The sequence below is a fragment of the Chrysemys picta genome, chromosome 2 (assembly GCF_011386835.1).
Source record: "Chrysemys picta bellii isolate R12L10 chromosome 2, ASM1138683v2, whole genome shotgun sequence".
NCBI classification, from domain to species: Eukaryota; Metazoa; Chordata; order Testudines; family Emydidae; genus Chrysemys; species Chrysemys picta.
Window position 1 is genome coordinate 113,241,610 of NC_088792.1, and position 23,275 is coordinate 113,264,884.

A 23,275-nucleotide genomic window follows, 5' to 3' on the forward strand; every position below is an offset into this window, starting at 1 on the left:
ACTTCCCTAGAGCATAAATTAAAGGAGATACCTGAATATCTCGTTTCCTGATAGAGCTTTGTAGTAATTCAAGATCTTGCAAAACACTGTTTTCAGACTGTCCATTGTGAAGGTTTATTAAAGCTGAAGTTCTCTGGGGCATTGAAGAATGGCATGTTGATGAGATCCTGCAACCTTTGTAGCTGTTTTCTTTCTGTTTGCAACCTCTGTTGCTGCATTTCTTCACTTCGTTCTTCTCTGGAACTAGTTTACTTCTGATCCTGTGTCATGTATTGCTTGTACATGGTAGGTTGCAGGGCTGCTACTAGCAGGTCAGGCTTCTGTATCAGATATAAATTGACTACAGAGATTACTTCTCAGAGAGATACACACTATGTTCACTATAAGATCCTTTAATGCTCTGCCAGGTCTGGCTAAGGTTAGCTTAAATAAGGTATTTTACACACAGGACCACTTAGTGGCTAGGGTTACCATATTGGAGCCCCTGAAAAAGAGGACACTCCAAGGGGCCCCGGCCCCACCCCAACTCCGCCCCTTCCCCTGAACGCTCCCGCCCCCCTGCTCCTCCCCCTCCCCTGCTTCCCGCGAATCAAATGTTCGCAGGAAGCCTGAAACAGGCAGGGAGCAGGTAAGCTGGGGCTGGGGCTGGGGCTGGGGGGGGCCGCGAGGAGATGCGGTCCAGTCCGGCCCCCCCAGCCAAGTGGCTCCCTCCGGCGGCCGGCCAAGAGGCTCCGGCCCCGGCGGCTCCGGCCCGGGGCCTAGGGCGCCGGCCGAGCACCTCCAGCCCCAGTCGCTCTGGCCCAGCTCGGCTTGGGCCCCAGTTCCGGCCAGCGGCCAAGCACCCCCGGCCCGACTGGCCCTGGCCAAGCTGCTCCAGCCCCAGCCCTGGCCGAGCGGCACTGGCTGAGCAGCCCCAGCCCCGGTCCCAGTGGCTCCGGCTCGGCTCGGGCCCCGGTTCCGGCCGAGCACCCCTGGCCCCACCTGAGCGGCTCCGGCCTGGCCCCAGGCCTGGCCGAACGGCACCGGCTGGCGGCATCCCAGCTCGCAGCCGCCTCCTCCCGGGCTCCAGCAGCTGCTGCGCTGGGGAGAGTGGCGGGAGCCGGGAAAGTTGAACCCTGGGGAGGAGGCGGTCCCCTTACCATGCCTCCCTATTTTCCCGGACATGTTCGGCTTTTTGGAAATTCCTCCCGGATGGGGATTTGAGGACCAAAAAGCCAGACATGTCTGGGAAAATCCAGACGTATGGTAACCCTATTAGTGGCTGAACAGTAAAATACAGTTTAGCATTCCATTACAGGAGGGGATGAAGTCAGAAAACTCACCAGTTTTGTTTCAAACGCTGTGTGTTTTTCTAGGCTTTGCTTGGAGTTTTCAGATTCAAGCAAACCCTAAATTCCAAGTGAACATCTGGGGTCACAAACCCTTGTGAGCCAAGTAACTTACAGTAACTCCTCGCTTAACATTGTAGTTATGTTCCTGAAAAATGCAACTTTAAGCAAAATGATGTTAAGCGAATCCAATTTCCCCATAAGAATTAATGTAAATGGGGGGGGGGAGGAGGTTAGGTTCCAGGGAAAAATTTTTCACCAGACATGTGGTGAAAATATACACACACACACACACACACACACACACACAGTATACATTTTAAACAAACAATTTAATACTGTACACAGCAATGATAATTGTGAAGCTCGGTTGAGGTGGTGAAGTCAGCGGGTGGAAAAGGGTGGGATATTTCCCAGGGAATGCCTTACTGCTAAATGGTGAACTAGAACAGCTGAGCCCTCAAGGGTTAACACCTTGTTAATGTAGCCTCACACTCTACAAGGCAGCATAAATGGAGGGAGGGGAGACAGCATGGCAGACAGAGACAGAGACTCATCTGTGTGTGAGAGAGAGAGATGCGCATTGCACCTTTAAGTACGCTGACAGCACTCTAAGTACATTGCCTTTTTAAGTAGATCAGCAAGTTGAGACAGACCCTGCTGCCAGCAAGCTCTCTCCATCCTGAGCCCTGTCGTATCTCCCTCCTGCTCTATGGAGATTGGGTAAGCATGGGGCAGGAGCAGGGGGGAGGGGGACAACCTGACATTAGCCCCTTCCCCCCCCCCCCGTACAGCAAGCAGGAGGCTCCCGGGAGCAGCTCCAAGGCAGAGGGCAGAAGCAGCACATGGCAGTCCGGGGAGGGACAGCTGAACTGCCCAGCAATTGCTAGCCTGCTGGGAGGCTGCAGCACAGGGAATTTAGGGGAGCGGGGAGCTGCCGGTCCACCCTGGTTCCACCCTGCTCTTTCTGCAAGCAGTGGACAAAACAGGCGGCTGCCAAACAACATTATAAGTGAGTATTGCACAACTTTAAACAAGCATGTTCTCTAATTGATCAGCAACATAATGAAACAACGTTAACCGGGACGACTTTAAGTGAGGAGTTACTGTACTTGGATTCACCAAAACCACATGAACTCCATCTATTACTTTAGAGAACTGCACCACATAAATTAAAGCTCTCAGCATCTTTGTGAGGTAGACAAGTACCATCAGGTGGTATGATCAACTTTTAACAAAAGGAGAAACACCATAGAAGGTTAATGCCAAAGGCCCACAACTAGTCTGGCCAAAGCTAAGAATAGAACTCAAGAGGTGCTGGCTCTTAAATCTATACTCAATCAACTAGACCAGAAAGAGGTTCTGCTCACCTCTACTAAAGATCCATCCTTTGACTCCCCCACTCAAATGAATTCCATTTTGTTTGTCTATTTCTAAACACACACACACACACACACACACACACACTTACTTAAATGTAAAGTTACAGGGAAATTTCACAGCATGTCATAAGAGGTAATATCCACAGTTTCAGTGCACCAACTCTTTCATACTGGATTACAGTAGTTTTGATGTAACTTTACCACCTTGATTCTTGAATGTAAAAAGATCCTTTTGAAAACTCAGTTTAAAAGAATTATTAAAATAAAAACCTAACACAAGTAGGCTCCCACTATATTTGTTTCTCATGTTCAGAGTCATGATTTCTTCAGAATGTATTACAACAGCAAAAGCAGGTGCAGTTTTGGTTCTTGAAAAATTGGTGTTTAAAGTTTATAAGCCATATTGATTAATGACTAATCTAGGCTGATGTAATTGTAATGAAGACTAGTGATACAGACAACACTTAAAGCTCCTATCTTCTAAACATCATGCTCTAGTTTCCAAAATGTAGCAAGATTACTGTGTTCTAGCAAGCACGTCCCCAAGTTCATAATGTCACAGAGATATGCAAAGCACTGCCTTCTTAGCATTCTTAGCCACCTACGTTACTGACGCACAAAATAGCCAGAACAGAATAACTCACGAGTCTCAATTGCATGCAGCAAATCATAAATATAATAAGTATAATCAATCAAGTTTAGAACAATCTCCCTATAAACTCCTGGTGCTATTGTTTCTATTCTGAAACAAAGGCAGCTTATTTTATTATTCTATGACAACGGAATGATTTTAGTAAATCAGAGCCTTGAAAACTTCAGGTTATTTTTTTTCACAAAAATGACAATTCCTCATTAATGCTACAGGCTACATTTTCCATGAGTGAATTGTGAGGGTCCCAATCTCACAGTTGATGAGTATTGAAGTAAATATACTCAGACTGAGTGAAGTTAATGAACTTCAGGGTGCTCAGCACCTTGCAGAATTGAGTCCTAAATGCACAGTTAAGGACAATTAACCAAATTCATTACTGGTAGTATAAGTGGGTGCAACTCTATTGGAATGGTGCCCTATACTAACAATGGCTTCAGCTTTGACTGATTTACATGAAAGCCAGTAAATATAAAGAAATAAGATCTTTTCCTAAAGCGAAATTGAAATGCTTAGCTCAACTGAAAATAAGCTATTTCTTTACGTGCACAGTGTAGGTTGTTGCCTCAATTCTGTGGTTAAAGATTTTGAAAAAAAAAGAGGAGCATAGATGTAAGCAAGGCCACAATTTGGCCTCAGGAAGATTTTATGCTTGCAACTGCACACTGATTAATGACTTCTTGCTCATTAGTTGCCACTTCCACTATATAAATAGCCTCCAGAAACCACTTTCCCCGCCTCATTGAAACAAACAATAATGTTTATCCCAAGAAAGAAGAATAATGATGGAAGTTTTTAATACTGTTGCAACCAAATTATCTGACTCCTTCATTCCTTGATTTTATTCTATAATTCAGGGGAGTGGTGATGGGAAGCAACTGGGAGGTGGACAAGAGATGGGGGTTGGCGATCCTGAACAGTTGTGGGAGAGGGAAGAGATAGAAAAACATCTGGGACCATGGGACAGATGTGGGGGAAACGGGGAAGGGTAGCTGAAGAGCAAAAGAAATAGCGAGGAGTCAGAGTGGGAGAAGCAGAAGCAAACAAGTAGACAGCACGGGGCAGTGGAGAGAGGGCAGAACAACTTGGGAAGTATGGAAAGGAGAAGCAGGAAGATAATTAGAGCTAGAGGGAGTAGAGGGAAAAGGCAATTTTAATAGGAAGAGGACTTGTATGGCGAGAATCCCTGCTGGCCAGGAGATAGCAGGGCCAGGCGAAGAGGAACATGAAGTGTGATGCTGGTTAGCTAAGCAGGTGCTGAGTGTCAGCTGACAAGGAGACTGGGTGGAGAAGGAGAGTTGCCAGGGAGAATGAAGAGGGAAGGCAGGGGATGGTGCAGAGATCTGAGCCAGCTTTGAAAAGCTGCTCCCTCCTGGCCAGCTTTCTATAATCAGAAAAATTTAGTGCTCCAGAAATGCTGCAAATCTTTTGCCCCAAGAATGGCGCGAGTTTAGTCGACAGTGGCATGTTAGAAGCAAGGGGTTCACTTAAAATATGAACATTTGGTTCGTAAATATTTTTTTTGCAGTCACACCATTTGAAGTAGTGATTGTATCAATTTTTACACAGTAAACAAGGCCAGGATGGGGGACCTCCAGGAAAAACCAGGTACTTCAATGAACTGGTGATACAGGTGGTGGAACTCTCCCATCTGACCCATTCAGTAACAATGCCCCATTTTGATGCTAGAGGGCACTATGATGTTGACAGTGCTGTTTTTTGGTTGAGCTGTACGACTGAGTTTCTGACCACTTGTGTTCAAAGATTCCATGCACTTTTCATAGGAGTAGTGGTATTAACTCCATTTTTCTGGCCAAATTCCTGTTTTGGATAGCTCCATTCTGCCTACCTAAATTCCCACCCCAGTTTCAACTGGATATGGTAGTCTTTCCGTTTGTTCTATACAGTTTAGTAGTATTGCTGTGGCATGGTTTTCATATTTCATCCTAGAGGTGACCGTATTTCAGTGGTTGGTGGAATGATTTCTATGCATTTTATTTGTACCATTACTTATTGGCATTTGTAACACTCTGTGCGACCTTGCAAATGAAAGTCACTCTAAACAATTAAGACAGTTTTCATTTAAGTCCTCACAAATATTACTATTTTTCATATCTATTCTTCTGAAATATTCCCTGTTCTAAAAGAGTTTATCCATATATCCTATTAAGATAAAATGCCTTCTCTCACTTTTTCAATAAATATCCTGAAACATATTAAATTATTGGGATCCATACAGACAGATTTGGCAGCCTTTTCATATTTATTTGAACTGCCAAAGATAAATTGTATATGTACATAGCCTTCACGGAATGAGTTATCTGAATAAATGTGTATTAGCAGAATTTGACTTCTTTTTTGTGTCTGATTCACTCTCAGATAAAAACTCCCATTAAAGTCAATGGGGTTGCAAAACATTTAACTGAACAGAATTTATCCTCAGATTGTTTCTGTTATGTATGGTCACATTTGTCAGTTATTCTTTTAATTTGTTTTTCCACTTTCAAAACTTTTTTATTATGCTTCTTTTATGCATTTTGTAATGGTTAGCTGAGGCTTTCCATGGTTTATTTTATAAAGCTTTGATACAAAGAAAATTTAAAAACCATCAAGTGAACCATTTTTCTACATAGAGATCCATTGTATTTATAAACCTAGCAGCATTGCAGAGTGCTGTTTGATAACTCCTTAATTAGGGAAAGCCATCAATAAGTTTAGAAGGGCAGTTGGCTCCTAGACACTTTAGAATATACAGATGGCCACCATTGCGGCACCCATCCACTCAACTTTGCTCTCTTGCCTAGGAGCAGGACTGATTGTGTGTTCAGTGTCAGAGGGGTAGCCGTGTTAGTCTGAATCTGTAAAAAGCAACAGAGGGTCCTGTGGCACCTTTAAGACTAACAGAAGTACTGGCAGCATAAGCTTTTGTGGGTAAGAACCTCACTTCTGTTAGTCTTAAAGGTGCCACAGGACCCTCTGTTGCTTTTGTGTGTTCAGTGTTACCTTTCCTAAAAATAAACTAGGAGGGAAATGCTTGGTCTACACATGCAAGTGGCTCATTTGTACACTTGCATCACAGGCCCATCTACTAAGGCTGGCCAGAAACAAAGAATTCTGTTTCACAAAAAATATTGAGGTTTCAATATTTGTTTTCATTCTGCATTAAAAGAAAAAACAAACAAACAGACCTTTTAAGATTTTTTCATGAAAGGAGAGAGCACCACTCCAGAATAGCCAATAGTTAGGGAACTCACTTGGCATGTGAGAGAGACCCAGGTTCAAGTTCCTGTTCATCCTGATTTGGACTAGGGACTTGAACCTGGATCTCTCCCACATCCCAAGTGAGAGACCCTTGATTACCAGGCTATTGGAAATTCTGGGTTCGCTTGCTCTCTGAACAGAAATTCCACCCTGGGCCTGAGAAACATTTTTGTCTAAACTGATATGTTTCCATGAAAAGTTTCAGTTTCAACAAATCAGCGTTTTCCAATGGGAAAAAAAAATCCTGAACAGTTCTAACATCTATTTTAAATATCATTTAAAGGGTGTCCAGTGGTTCCATTACAACTTCATAAGAATTATTCCTTTTTTAAATCCACCCACAAACAATTATTCAGCTAAACCCTACTCCTTAAAACAACTGCGCTGGAAAGTGCTTTAAAACTAGCAATCGGGAGACCAGGTTTCCCCTCCTAGGCTGCCACTGTGTGACCTTATGTGTGTGTGGGGGGGGGGGGGAGGGGGGGAAATCACAAATTTCTTTGTGTCTGAGGCCTGGTCTACACTAACCCCCCAATTCGAACTAAGGTACGCAACTTCAGCTACGTGAATAACGTAGCTGAAGTCAACGTACCTTAGTTCGAACTTACTGTGGCCCAGACGCGGCAGGCAGGCTCCCCCGTTGACTCCGTGTACTCCTCGTGCCGAGCAGGATTACCGGAGTCGACGGCGAGCACTTCTGGGTTCGATTTATCGCGTCCAGACAAGACGCAATAAATCGAACCCAGAAGTTCGATTGCCTGCCACCGAACCAGCGCGTAAGCCCTTAGTTTCTCCATGTCTTAAACGGAGATAAGGATTATCCCAATCTTTGTAAAAGACTGATCTCCAAAAATGAAAGGCGGGCTATGTAAGAGCTCAATAATACTATTAAAAGGAATTATGTTCATGAGCCTGTACTGGTCCTGATTTTTATTTCTATTTTTTTGAGACACAGGAAAATATGACCTGTTATATTTATTTCACATATAGTAGTGTTAAGGCTCACAAGTGCTACATTTTTCTGTAACACATAAATACCTCTTGAGAAGTTAATGGAAGTTGTGTGCGCATATCTTCAGTGAAAAAACCTGAGGAGACTATTTCAGTGCTGAGTGAAAAGAGCAACAAGTACCTTATTTCCAGCAGAGCTGAAGGAAAACAATTACATTTTTTCATTTGTCCAGAAGATGCTCCAAATGGTTATCGATTCTACAAAAGGGAGGTGTTGCATTTGGTTAATTTTCATTTAAGGATAGAACTGGTTAGTCCTCTTTATTTTCATTTTAAATTTATGGCATGCAATTAATAAAGCAGATTCCACTCATTTTTGGCAATGAGAGCTTGATGACTGAGTGAATCATGATTTTGTTGGGAGCTTTTTGCTGTAACTTTTCCACAATAAGTGACATCAAGGTGATTTCTATAAAAGAGTTGTGGTAGCAGGTGAGAAGAAATGCTTCAGGGCTCTACACTTCATAGTTTAAACCAGTCTCTGTTAGGGATTAAGGATGTGGGTGGGGGCACAGATTATTCCACATCTACCTACTGTGAGGTTTTTACAGCTTCATCTGAAATATATGGTACCAGCCCCTGTCAGAGACAGGCTACTGAACTAGATGGGCCTTGGATCTGATCCCAGTATGGCAATTCCTGTGTTCCTAGATGATTCTATGTGCTCTATTCTTTGGATGAAATATGAACCAATACAGAATTTTTTCAGAGTCTCTAGTAACTGGTAGATAATACAGATTGAAATTATTTAGACATAGGCTGGCTGTTATTCTGATATTTTATAAGGATGCAGGTATAAAAGAATCCAGTGTGCTCCATTTTCATGGTACTATATGTGTGATTTTTACAGGTATCACTAGAAATTGGAAGGATCATGATTAAATAAACTGTTAGGATGGTCCAGGGTCAGAATAAGGAAAAAAGCAGCAGTGCTCTACTTGAGTTCTGCCCACTGTGCATGGGACTGAAAATTCTAAACTTGGCTCTGTCACTGATTCACTGGATGGCCTTGAGCAAGTCTCTTAGCCTGTCTGTCTCAGTTTCTATAAAAGGGAGATCACGATGCTTATCTAACTATCTCATAGGATTGTTATGAGGGTTGATTATCACCTCTAAAGCATTCTGAACATGTAAAGTACTCTTTAGAGCCAGTAATTAATAGTACGACAATACTGATAGGTAACTTGTGATTGTGATAATTAGGCTCCAGAAGTAACACATCACTGAAATCAAAATGAAGACAACTCACTCTTTCATAGCATAAACAACAAGGAGTCTGGTGGCACCTTAAAGACTAACCGATTTATTTGGGCATAAGCTTTTGTGAGTAAAAACCTCACTTCTTCGGATGCATAGAGTGAAAGTTATAGATGCAGGCATTATATACTGACACATGGAGAGCAGGGAGTTACATCACAAGTGGAGAACCAGTGTTGACAGGGCCAATTCAATCAGGGTGGATGTAGTCCACTCCCAATAATAGATGAGGAGGTGTCAATTCCAGGAGAGGAAAAGCTGCTTCTGTAGTGAGCCAGCCACTCCCAGTCCCTATTCAAACCCAGATTAATGGTGTTGAATTTGCAAATGAATTTTAGTTCTGCTGTTTCTCTTTGAAGTCTGTTTCTGAAGTTTTTTTGTTCAATGATAGTGACTTTTAAATCTGTAATAGAATGACCAGGGAGATTGAAGTGTTCACTTACTGGCTTATGTATGTTACCATTCCTGATGTCCGATTTGTGTCCATTTATTCTTTTGCGGAGGGACTGTCCCGTTTGGCCAATGTACATGGCAGAGGGGCATTGCTGGCACAATCTTTCATAGCATGTCCTTTAAACGTTTCCATCTGGAAACTCAGGAGCAAGGCATTGCATCTGCTTACAGTCGGAATGTTTTTCTTTGAAGCGATAAAGATTAGATATTTAAATAACAATAATAATAAAATGAAAACTATTTGTATTACCATAGCACCCAGGCGCCCAACTCATGGAATTTTAAATTAAATCTTAAATTCTGCAAAACTGAAGAGGCACTAAAATATTGATAGAGTGCTAGCACAAATCAAATGCCTGGGGATATTTTTTCTCCTGAAAGACCCAGCATCCACAACAGTACAATCAGTAATATGTCCACATTTGTTGCACTAAACGGATGAACAACGTCATTCATGTTTTAGAGAAATCTGTTTAAACTATTTTACAGAACTGGCAATAGGACAAACAGCACTTGTGAAAAGAAGAAGGAAGTGCCACCCTGTGCAGAGAAGTCTCCTCTGGGCAGACAGGACCTCCCCTACTGGATTTCATATACATTATATTTAGCCTCTGAAGTAAGCTGGCTCTGAGTAAAGCTTTACTTGTCAATTTCACCTATGCACTTTCAAATACCAGCAGTCTCTACTGGCACTACTGGCCTGGGAACGGGCCAGATGCAGATCTCCTACCAGAAGCTAGCAATCCCACAGCCTGATGTTTCACAAATAAGAAAAGCCTGGAAACCTTTTACCTTTCCTCTTCCTCCACTTTTGAAGGTAGGAGGATCATAATTATTACTACAAGTGAATCACCCTAGCAACATTCTCAGTGTACACTGATCCTTTGGAATTTAGGGTTTTTTTTCCGGCATCCAATTATAGCCATTAGCAGTCACGACAGCCAGCCTCCGGGTTCTAAATGATGGGGGCGGGGAGGTTCTGCAAGACTGTCAAGAATGTTTTCTCTCACTTACATTTCTTAGTCTACATATGGTGGGCAGCAATATCAATGGTTTATTGAACATGATGCTCTAAAGCTATGAAAAGCCTAGCTGGTTCTCAAGTTGCTTAGTCTACAGGAGTAGTGAGGTTATTTTATCTCCGTATTTAGCACTGGTGCAACCACTGCTGGAATACTGTGTCCAGGTCTGGTACCCACAATTCAAGAAGGATGTTGATAAATTGGAGAGGGTTCAGAGATGAGCCATGAGAATAATTAAAGGATCAGAAAACATCTTATAGTGATAGACTCACGGAGCTTAATCTAATTAGCTTAATGAACAGAAGGCCAAGGGATGACTTGATTACAGTCTGTAAACTCCTACATAGGGAACATATTTAATAATGGGCTCTTCAATGTAGCAGAGAAACGTGTAGCAATCGAATGACTGCAAATGTAAACTAGACAAATTCAGACTGGAAACAAGGTGTACATTTTTAACAGTGAAAGTAGCTAATCATTGGAACAATTTACCAAGAGTCATGGTGGATTTTCCACCCCTGACAATTTTTAAATCAAGATTGAATGTTTTTCTAAAAGATCTGCTCTAGGAATTATTTTGGTGAATTTCTGTGTCCTGTGTTATGCAGGAGGCCAGATGACATGATCACAGTGGTCCCTTCTGGCCTTGGAATCCATGAATTCTGTGAATACATAACATTTCTCAAAGAACTAAAGCAAGCCTATTGTCCAAAGAACTAGACTTTTCATCTGGCAGTGCACAGCTCATAGTTACATTTTTCCTGAGCTCCAGCTTGCGTAAAACATGCGAGACTCCTGCTATACCCTAGCTGGGTGAAATACAGAAGTTCAGGTACAGGTCATAGTGTGTGACTGAAGAGCCACATTTGGCAAAATAAAATTTGGCTCAAAGAGGCAATTTGATCCAATAGAAAGGTGCATTCTATGGGGTTGCCCCAGAAATTCTATGGACGAGTTCAGGAAGGATTTTTAAAGCTAATTGTTGAGTATAAGAATGTCCTTAAAATCCCAGCTTCTGAAATAAGAATTTCTCAGCTACCTCTATTAAGTTTGACATATAGTACCCTTCAAAAACAATTAAAACGTCGTGAAGTTTGAGCCACATACACTCACTATCTAGGACAGAAAAGAATGTTGACTTCAAATTTGAACAATGTGATTCCAGTCTAGAAGACTTAATTTGGCATCTTTTCAAACAAACTTGTGTGGTACTTTGTCTGGCAGTCTTGGGACAAAGGATTATGCTCGCCAGTTCCCTCTAAATTGTTCAGGACGCAGCCAGTCCAGATCTAAATTTCCCCCTTTCCCAAATGACAGCTTCATTGACAAAAGACAATCACCACCTACTAAGGGAACTGCAAACACATATATCTATTTTTACAAAGTCTAACAAATCTAGATTTATCAATCATAATGGAACACTTATTTCCTTAATCACCACCCCCAAAACAATGAAAGATTTAAGTTAAAGAGCATGAGGCAGAGGCATGTTCTATATCAGTGGTTGGCAACCTATGGCACACGTGCCAAACACAGCATGCAAGCCGATTCTGAGTGGCACGCTGCCTGCCCGGTGAGAGGAGGAGGAGAAGGGGCGGAGGGGCCGGAAAGCGCCATGCTGGGGGAAGAAGCGAAGCTTGGCTGCCGCAGGACCAAGCTTCTGCCTCCTGCCCCAGCAGGGGAGAGCGGGGGGGGGGGGGGGGTCCTGGCCCCCTGCCCCACTCAGCCCCCCCGCCCACCGTTCTCTCCTGTGGGGCCAGGAGGCAGAAGCTTGGTCCTGCGACAGCCAAGCTCCCCCACTCCCCTGTTTCTTCCCATAACGTGGTGCATTCCGGCCCCTGTGCCCCTCCTCCTCCCTCTCCCTGCCGGCGACGGCCCTTGCGAGGGGGAGCGAAGCGGAGCCAAGCGACAGCATGCTCGCTGCTCCATAGAGCAGGCAGAAAGAGGTAGGGATGGGCCTGGGGGAAGTGGGTGGAACAGGGCATATCCCTCCCAGCCCCCTGCCAGGAGCCGCTCAGGGCAGGGGGCTGGGAGCACCCCCACGAGCCGAGCACCCCAGCCTTCTGCCCTGCACTTCCACACCCCCCCAGCCCTCTGCCTTGACCTCGAGTCGCCCCGCTCAGCCCACTGCAGGCCTAGGTGAACAGAACCCCAGGCTGGAAGCGGGCTGAGCAGGCTGGCGGCGTAAGATCAGCATTTTAATTTAATTTTAAAGGAAGCTTCTTAAACATTTTGAAAACCTTGTTTACTTTACATACAACAATAGTTTAGTTATATTATATAGACTTATAGAGAGAGACCTTCTAAAAAACATTAACATGTATTACCGGCACGCGAAACCTTAAATTAAAGTGAATAAATGAAGACTCGGCACACCACTTCTGAAAGGTTGCCTACCCCTGTTCTATATTCCAAGAATAGATGGGAGGCAGTTTACACTTTCCTTATTCAGGCGTTCCAGGACATGGTGCAGCCCCCCAGTGCAGGTATGGTAGCTCTGGAACTAGTATCCTCTGATGCAATAACCTTTATGGAGCACTGCCTGGAGCAAACACTGAATCTGGCCCTGTGGGGCAGGATAGAACACCACCACAATTTACGACTTCTTATACCTTCCTGTTACTTGCTGTTCCCCACCACCAGCCATCTCTCTTTTGGCCCCTTAGCATGTAAGTCACACACACAACCCACATCACTTATACCACTTTAAACATCATCTGTGAATGCAGTCCAATAATTTGATTGGCTTTATGAGGAAATAGGCAAAGAGAAATGTCACAGCAAATATGGAAGAGATGCCCAAACTAAACCAGATACAACTGTTGCCTTGCCAGTGAAGGCAGGATGAGTAAAAAAGAAGGCAACTTTACTGATCTTGTTTAGATTTTCAGTTTCTGCTGAACCCTTTGTACTGTAATTGTACTCAGAATGAATAGAATAGACTCTGATTCATTACCATTTAAATATAAAACCAAATCAAGGTTTCTTATTCCCAGGAAAAAAGATTAAATTGCCTGGCATATCGTTTGTGGTGGATGAACAAACTATTACGTTAGTGGAAAGGAGTAAACTCTTGAGACCCAGATTGGCATTTTCTGGACTTTTACGAATCTTCCCTTAAGAATTTAGCTCCTTTCCTGATAGGGTTTTTTTTTAAAAACGGTAACAATTTCTCCCAATACAAATTTTATTGTATTGAATATACCATGTTTCATAAATGTAAAGGGAAGGGTAACAACCTTTATGTATGCAGTAACATCAAATCCCTCCTGGCCAGAGGTACAGAATCACTTACATGTAAGGGGTTAATTTCAAGTCCAGAAGGACCAATGGGGAAAGAAGATACTTTCAAATTGGGGCAGGGGGAGGTTTTGTTTGTGCTTTTTGTTTGGTTCCCTCTTGGGACAAAGAGAGAGACCAAGCAGGTAACCCAGCCCCTAAAAAGATCCTGAACTGATACATCTAAAATTACAGAAATTGTAAGTAATAGCAAGGAAATGTGTTAGATTATCTTTTGTTTTAGCTTGTGAATTTTCCCTATGCTAAGAGGTAATTTTATTCCTGTTTTGTAACTGGGAAGCAGAGTCAGAGGGGAATCCTCTGTGTTTTAAATCTTTTTAATTTACCCTGTAAAGTTATCTTCCATCTTGATTTTGCAGGTGTGATTCTTTTACTCTTTTTTTAATAATTTTTTTTCTTTTAAGAACCTGATTGATTGTCCGTGTCCTAAAAACCAGGGATTTGGTCTGTGGTCACTTTGTTAACCTATTGGGTGGTATATTATTCTCAAGCCTCCCCAGGAAAGGGGGTGAAAGGGCTTGGGGGGATATTTTCGGGGGAATAGGGCTCCAAATGGCCCCTCCCTGAATGTTTGTTTAAATCACGTGGTGGTGGCAGCTATACCATCCAAGGACAAGGAAAGGAATTTGTGCCTTGGGGAAGTTTTTAACCTAAGCTGGTGGAATATAAACTTAGGGGATCTTTCATGCGGGTCCCCACATCTGTACCCCAGAGAGTTTAGAGTGGGGAAGGAACCCTGAAGCCATGTATTGCGTTTCTCAATGTAATTTACAGGCGTGAACTTAAATGATGTCACTCATTTAAACAAAAAGGTATTTTAAGGGCCCATTGTGAAAACAATTCAAGTCAAGGCCCACGGAGACGATCTGAGCAGAAATTGGGCTTTGTCTATAGAAAAAAAAAAGAGGTGGGAATTGACAGATAGGTGAAATTTGCTCACGGACAAAGCAATCAATCAATTAGCAGTACAAGTTACGCCTTGCAAATGGCCAGAATAATTTACATGTGCCAAAGGCATATTTTCAAGCTTTACCTAGCAGTCATGAACAAATCTGTATAAAGTTGTAGAAATTCAGTTTGGACAGTTGTCCATACTTTGAGGCTTAAAAAAGCCCCCTGCGAGAGACAAAAATGTTGCCAATGCAAGTGGCAGTGTGAACGCGGCTTTGTCGTCAGGAGAGTGCCAACAAAGTACTGCAACCTTAATTCAGCTCCTCTTACACACGCTGACTTTTAGCGACAGGCTGTGTCGACACAGGTTTCCAATCCAATCTCAATGTTTTAATATTTCTGTATCTGGTTTTGGCAAAGCCTGCAGATGTTCTATTATAATAATTTCCCCAACTTTTTCTAAACTGCAAAGTTTAAAAGATTGGGTGTGAGAAGTGGGTTAGTCCTTCTTAAAGATGAGCCTGAACCAAACCCCTGAACCTCAAAACAGTCCCCACAATAAGTCAATGTGGACTGGTGTCGAGCTCCACTCTGGCTCTCAGCATTGTACGATCTGCCCCAACCAGTGGTTAGTAACCCTTGCTGTGTGATAGAAGTGTAACCTTTCTAACCCTGATCCATATCATGTGACTGAGGACTGGAATCACAGACACTCTTGTGTCATACTTCTATTATACCCATTGCATTTTCTACAGATGTTATCATTAGAGCTAGACAGAAAGTGTCTGGTAATGTTCTTTTGTGAAATGTCAGCAAATGAAAAATTTTGAGTTTCCATCATGGGTTTTTTTGGTTTTTAGAAGCAAGTTTTCAGTTTTTCCATCACAAAACTAGAACATTTAGATAGAAATTACTTTTTTGCAAAAAAGTAGTTTAGGAGGGGACAGGAAGGCCTTTTTTGTTTTGTTTTGATTGAAAACACTTGAAGAAATTGTGACCACCTCTAGTTTTCATCATTTAGATCTAACTAGAGAAAAATTTGCATTGCTATAAAACAGTGAAACTGGAGGGTTCAGGGATCTTTCCTCAGAAAGCATTTGAATACCTGATACAATATTCACAAGACCCTATCGAGGAGAGTATTCATACAAAAATCATTACATGCATCTTTGGGAGAGGAAGCTGGTGTCAGTGTCTCCTCCCCACCCCCATTGGTGGGGATAGGAGCCAGTTGGGGAACAGAGCTTTAGAAGGAGAAGTGGATAAGGATTCTCAGCTAGAAACCATTCTTTCCTCCGGTGCTGTTGCTGCTCCATCTACTGGTAGGATGGCTGGGAAGGGAACACCTGGAATTCCTAAAGCCAGGCGCCAGTTTCTCTGGATGCTCCCCATATCAGATGCTTTTAGCTGATGAGCTTTCACTCCCCCAACAAAGGTGAGCCCTATGGGATCAGTCCACTCCCAAGACAAATGAAAGAAGAAGATAAGCTCTCTCTTCTCTTACTAGAGAAGAGGGAATAGTACTGTCCTGTAACCTCCTTTACTCCAACAACTTAAGAGAAGCTCACCACCACAGAATGACAAGCAGCAGAGACTTTTAAATCAGATTCAAATTATGTGCTCATATGCTCTGCACTATGGTGCAACACCATGAAATCAGAATTAATCAGTTGTAAACAGAAAAGACAAATAATATTTTTAAAGTTGTCCTTTTAATTAAAATATCTTTGAAAAAATTCATACTTTTAGCTATTTGTAAATCAAGGTATTTGCTCTTCTCTGAGCAGAGATCAGTTTTCAGAGTTCTTTCTACAGGTTTGAAAATGTATTGCTCTTGTCTACCTCACTATATCATTTTTTTAACAGGTCTCAGAACTTTCTATTAATTTTAGATAACTATAGGGAGACAAAGGAGTCTGGGGGAGGCAAGAGCCGAACGAAAAAAAAAAGCATACTAAAAATGTTGCTTTGATATAAATAACAGAGAACTTTTTTGGTATTTTATTACACTCATGAATTTTTTTTTAAAGATATATTTGTTGTGCCATACAATTCCCACCTGTCATAAACACAGGATAACAAATGGTCTATTAGGACAAACTTTATTTTATTGTCCCAGGGTAAGAAGTTATTATAAGCATGTTGCCTGATTCTTTATCTGCCACAATGTATATCTGAACAGAACTAAAAAATATATATATATATTTTTCTATAAAAATCATATTTCAACTAAATGCTTAGTGGCATTGAAGAAAACATTTGCACACCCTTAAGTATGTTATTGCTTTTATAAAATGGTTATTTGCAAAAGCATTAAGAGAATAAATATGAATGACCTCACTATTTTCTTAAATGTGTGTGTCACTTGATACTGATCTTTAGAGAGGGAATTTACTGATCTTTAACAGAAAGTTTGCTGGTTTATAAAGAGTTAATTTCTGTGTAGTAACAAATGAGAAGGACTGAGTCAGGGAGATAGAGGAATGACGCAAGATTAAGATGTTCTGGAAAATATTTTTAATATCATCCTTTTTGGATTTGTGAATTTTTTTTTCTTTTGCTGGTCTAAAAAGGGTTTTTATTTAGATTTGGGAAGGTTTTGTATAGAGAAGATAAGAAAATAATTAAAAAACAAAACAAAATGCTTTTGCAGCTGTTTTCTATTATGCCTTAATGGTTTTTAATTAATTAGCTCAGAAGTATTAGTGTCTGGAGGTGGAGTGAGAAATGAGCTATAAAAAGATGGATAAAAACATTTCTAGATGTGTTTTCCTCTCATCTTTTTTTTTTTTCCAGGCAACAAGGAGATCAATGCCTATTTGGGATGCAGAGAGCCAAAGAGACAGACAATAAGGGTAGAAATACTGAATTTCCCTTTCATTGTATTTCAATGACTTTCTAACGATAATTTAAAACATTTTTTGGCTTTCAAAAGCATTAACAGAGGATTGTCATGCAATCAGCTAATTTCATGCTATTCTCCGACCCAGCAGCACTGAGAGCGAGAAGGAGACCAACCCAAAGAGTGAGGCATAGAGCAGATAATTCTGAGTGCTGGCTCATTGGTCTCTCATGCCCAGAGCCCGAATTCTACCAGTATTTCAGTATTTATACACGTTAACTTTAAGTGCATGAATAGTCCTTTTGTAGTTAATGGGACTACTCTTGTGTTTAGAGTTAAGTATGTGCACAAGTGTTGGCAGCAGCAGGATTTAATTCAGTTTAAGAAAACAACAGAAAAATTATGGAAATGATATAAAATCCATGAGCTTTTTTTCCCTCCCCTCCTGAATTTTCCTGACTGCCTTGACAACTCCCATTTCACATACCACTCCCAGCCATTAGCCCTTTCCAGCCCAGTAATACTTGAAATAACGAGAAACAGTAGTCAGGAAGGGAGGCAGGCCCCCAACCTGAAGCAAATACTCACCAGCAACTACACACCACACCACCCCAGGAACCAATCCCTGTAGCAAACCTCGTTGCCTATTCTGTCCCCGTATCTACTTTAGTGATACCATCCGAGGACCCAACCACATGAGCCACACCATCAGGGACTCATTCACCTGCACATCTACTAATGTGATATATGCCATTGTGTGCCAGCAATGCCCCTCTGCCATGTACATTGGTCAAACTGGACAGTCTCTATTTAAAAGAATAAATGGACACAAATCGGACATCAGGAATGGTAACATACAAAAGCCAGTAACATACACAAGGAGAACACTTCAATCTCCCTGGACATTCTATAACAGATTTTAAAGTAGCCATTCTTCAACAAAAAAAACCTTCAAAAACAGACTTCAAAGAGAAACTGCAGAACTAAAATTCATTTGTGAATTAATTTGGGCTTGAATAGGGACTGGGAGTGGCTGGCTCACTACAAAAGCAACTTTTCCTCTCTTGGTATTGACACCTCCTCGTCCATTATTGGGAGTGGACTACATCCAACCTGATTGAATTGGCCCTCTCAACACTGGTTCTCCACTTGAAGGTAACTCCCTTTTCTTCATGTATAATAATGCCTGCATCTGTAATTTTCACTCAATGCATCTGAAGAAATGGATTTTTTACCCACGAAAGCTTATACCCATATAAATCTGTTAGTCTTTAGGGTGCCACCAGACTCCTTGTTGTTTTAGTAGTCAGGAAAAAAAAAAGTTATATTAAAAAAATGGTTACCAGGCAGATTACATCTCTGCTCCCTTTCTGGCCTCTGCATCGCTGAGGTGTTGGGTGCTTTTGCAATTCTTTTATACTGGGATCAGGAAACAACACCCAACTATGTCCACCACCTATAACTGGGCAGGTCCAACTGGACACCTGTCTCTTCCACTTCTGGGAGCCTGGGACAAATACATTTATTAGCAAATGGAACAAAGCATTAGAGAAAATAATTTCAAAACAACCAACATGCATATTTAGTCTTACACTTTACTGCTAGCTAAGTTAGATAGGCTTCCCTCTTGAGTCACTGGGAAAGAACAGACCCAAATTACATTATTTTAGGAAGCCCAGGAGCTCTTGGGACCCAGCCTCATCTCTAGGAAAAAGAACAGGAGTACTTGTGGCACCTTAGAGACTAACTAAAAACTCGTCTGTTTTCCTTCTACAAAAAGTGGTCTCTGCCCCCAGACTGCTCCCGCTTCTCTTTTCCCCCAAAGCCCCACCCTGCTGGTGTGCGAGCCTGAGCCTAATTACCATATTGCTTAGTGGCCTTTCTACCCCGCCCTGCACAAGGCCAAGGTGTGAAGTCTCCCTTTTGCCTCAGACTTTTCACAGACACACCCAAGTCAGACAGCCAGACCAGACTATCTAAGAGAGTGGTTCTCAACTACAGGTCCGCGGCCCCCTGGTGATCCCCAAGCAGGTTTCAGGGGGTCCGCCAAAATAAACCAGAGTGCAGGGATGGCATTACACTCACTGGAGCCCAGGGCTGAAGCCGAAGCTGAAGCCGAAGCCTGAGCAATTTAGCTTTGCGGGGCCCCCTGTGCTGTGGAGCCCGCAGGCAGTTGCCCTGCTTGCTGCCCCCTAATGCTGGTTTGACGTTATTGACATAAACTGGGACCATATAGATCATTATCGCAACCAAGGTCCTGTAATGGCACCCAAATCTTGTATAAAGGGGGTTAAACGGGGTGTCCTAGACAAGGTTATGGTTTACTGGTTATGATTATGCTGTCTATATGTGTGTATCAGTTTTGTAGTTGAAGTTATGAATATTGGCTCTATACTGTCTGTATGGCAAACTTATGCTATGCTTCTGGGTGACATCCCAGACAAGCTGAGATTAGCTCTGCCTAGCCTGTTTGATGGCCCATTAAGGACCATCAGCTATACAATGGACCCATTGAGAGAAGGCAAATATGCCTTCAGACTCAGCAAAGTATGCAGGGATTGGCCCATGTGACTCCAGGCTCCATTTTGCTGTAATTTTCCACAGTAAGGACAAAGAGGTGTTCTTACACCTGGAAAAGACTATATAAGGCTGATGCCTCATCTCCATTTTGGCTTCAATCCTGCTTCTTACCTCTGGAGGGACTTTGCTACAAGCTGAAGCTCTGAACAAAGGACTGAGGACCCATCCCAGCTGGGGATGTACTCCAGAGACTTGATTTGAACCTGAAGTTTATTCCATCACTGCTACAAGCCTGAACCAAGAATTTTGCCATTACTGTATGTAATTGATTCCATTTAACCAATTCTAACTCTCATCTCTATCTTTTTCCTTTTATCAATAAACCTTTAGATTTTAGATTCTAAAGGATTGGCAACAGCGTGATTTGTGGGTAAGATCTGATTTGTATATTGACCTGGGTCTGGGGCTTGGTCCTTTGGGATCAGGAAAACCTTTTTTCTTTTATTTGGGTATTGGTTTTCATAACCATTTGTCCCCATAACGAGTGGTACTGCTGGTGATACTGGGAAACCGGAGTGTCTAAGGAAATTGCTTGTGAGACTCGCAGTTAGCCAGTGGGGTGAGACCGAAGTCCTCTTAGTCTGGCTGGTTTGGTTTGCCTTAGAGGTGGAAAAACCCCAGCCTTGGGCTGTAACTGCCCTGTTTGAGCAATTTTGTCCTGAGTTGGCATTCTCAGTTGGGTTCTGCCAGAACCGCATCGGCACAGCTGGCCCTGGCTTTTATATGCAGAAAAAGAGTTGTTGTGGCACAGGTGGGCCATGGAGTTTTTATATCATGTTGGGGGGCGGGCTTCAGAAAGAAAAAGGTTGAGAACCCCTGCTCTAAGACATATTCCATTGTTTGGCAATTAGACCCAGTCAGCCTTAATGGCTTGCAATCACAGGCCTTGTGACTATGGGGGGAGTATGCTGAAACTGTCTGCTTCCCTGACATTCCCACCCACCACCTCAGAAATCTTATACATAAACCACATTATGGGGTAGAAATCCATATTCTCCACCGAGCATCCCCACATTCATCACACCTACTAAATATATTTTCTCCTCTTTAGACAAAAGTCTAATATAGGTATGAGAGGAAAAAACCTACTCAGGAAGGGAGATAGGCTTGAAACCTTGATAGGGCCCTTATAGAGTTGCTGCCCACATTACTTGTCTTGCCACTTCGAAGGTCTGTTCTCCAGACTCCCAGCTCAGGCTCCCAAATACATGGTGCTGAATTTCTTCCTGCCTGGCGTGCGTACACACACACACACACACACACACACACAATGCGAGGGCTGCTACTGAGTAGATGCCTTTTCCTTCTTTGCAACCTCCACATGCTGTCTCTTTGCTGCACCATACCACTGAGAGGGAGCATATGCCTATGGAGCTTTCAGGGCATAATGGAAAATGATGAGCCCTTTTGTGGAAGATGTATTTGAAACAAGTGATTTCATTTTTTAGCTTGCCTTAGTCCTAAATCTACAAGTCCAAGTCTGTTTCACTTGAGCCAGTGAGAAACAACTAAGAACTGAAAACACAACCAGAAGCTACATAATATTTAATGGTTATACATTTACCGCCTGGGATATTTTTGTCCATCCAGTATTTGGGGAGGAACAGATGTCTCACTTATGCCAGGAAGAGCAATTATAATGATCCAAAATGCTATGCTCCACACATACATGGCACCTTGCTGCAGGGCAGACAAAGTCCGGGAAGCAAAGAGTCTCATACGTTTGTTTACAGTAATTTTTCCTTTATTTAGCTAGAGTATAATCAAACTGTTTATTTGTACACTTCAGAGAATTTCAGCAAAACAACCCAACCAAATAAAACACAATCTGCCCATATTTAGACACATATCTGGCTTTCTGGCATTAGTTACTGTTTGAATATCCTGGGGCACCAGCAGATGTAAGGTCTGATGAAAGCTGTTTCACTGATTCCATGTCCAAGAAGCTGTAGGTCTTATTGTGCATGCACACAGCTTCACAGGATATAAAATTGGGGATTTTGGACTCCAAAAAGGCATTTTTAAGCTCCACCAATTTGTTCTCTCCCTCTCATGTCTTCAGTCTGCTTAAATCTGAACATGTGATTACCATCTGCCTTTGGAATGCAGTCTCTTTGGCTAAAATAACTAAAGAATCCATTCTCACAGCAAGAAAGGGCTATGGGGAAGTTCCTGTGAGATAGTTTCAGGTGGTTATTGTATAACATTTATTAATATGCACAGTGGGCCAAGCAGCACTGCTCTGCGTGGGTGTTACTCAGTTGAAATCAACTAAATTTCACCTGCTCTCTCCAGGGCACAATCAAGCCCAGCAGTTATTTTCTAATAAGGAATCAAGTTGCAAAGTATCCAGGTTTTGTGGTCTTTAGAACTCTCAGTGTAGAATCTTGTTTTGTTTAAGGAGCTAGAAGGAAAAACGTCGCAAACCATACAGATACTTTGGCAGCTATGTCTTTGCTGCAGTTAACCAGGGTGATGGGCACCTGGGTCTGAACACTCAAGTTAGCCTAACCTAGGTGTGAGCATCCCCACAGGAAAGCTCCCTCCACATTACTGTGCCTTCTCTGTTACTGCTCTCACCAGCACTTGTCTGGGGGCATATCACAGGGCACTTTGCACTGAGCTGCTCCAGGATTCTCTTCCTGTCAACTGTGTCAATTACAGTAGAACTTGTCTGTCCTTCAGAGGGAATGGTGGGAAGGGCACTGCAGCATACAATTGAATTTGCCTATGTCCTCACTGTAAACTAGTCATGCCCGAGCCTGGGTAAAAGTGGAACCTGGCCTCTAACCCACATCCCCAGCTGGTTCAGCTAACCCAGGCTTAAAGCACTTCCAAACCCAGGTCGGAGATTTCGTGTGTGGATGGTAGGAGGAGGTTGGGCTAAAATGCAAGTAAAAGCCCATGTTAAATGTGCAGTGAAGACACATCCTCAGTTATAGAAGGATATCAAAGTTACAGCTGGTTGAATATAAAAACAGAATCATCAGGATGTGCACGTGACTAAGCTGAGTAACTGTGGGATCTCATTCATGAAGAGGTTTGCACACCTCAAACATTTCCTGGATTTTAGCATAATGTTTATTTGTTCAAACCTTATACTGGAAAATGCTGCATTTGCTATTCCCTAGTTTCAAAAATTTCACTCATCCCACCAGGGAGCAGACATGATACCAAGTGACTTTGGTGACCAAACATGCACTACAAATGCTGAAAAGCAAAGAGTTAACAGTTTGCTAAGAATCAGCAGGCTGAAAACATTCACCCCAAGTGTTCACTGAATAATGAATATTTTCCAA

At 42.4% G+C, this 23,275-nt stretch overlaps 2 long non-coding RNA genes across 4 annotated transcripts in view; one reads left to right on the forward strand and one right to left on the reverse strand.

Moving 5' to 3' along the window:
* LOC122172366 (uncharacterized) overlaps positions 1-23,275 on the reverse strand; it is a 364,131-nt gene that overhangs the window by 327,126 nt on the left and 13,730 nt on the right. The window lies entirely within an intron of this gene.
* LOC101948878 (uncharacterized) lies at positions 1,975-20,371 on the forward strand. Its single transcript, XR_010598468.1, has 3 exons — positions 1,975-2,340; positions 9,831-10,158; positions 17,351-20,371. It is a non-coding gene; the product is annotated as an uncharacterized LOC101948878 (long non-coding RNA).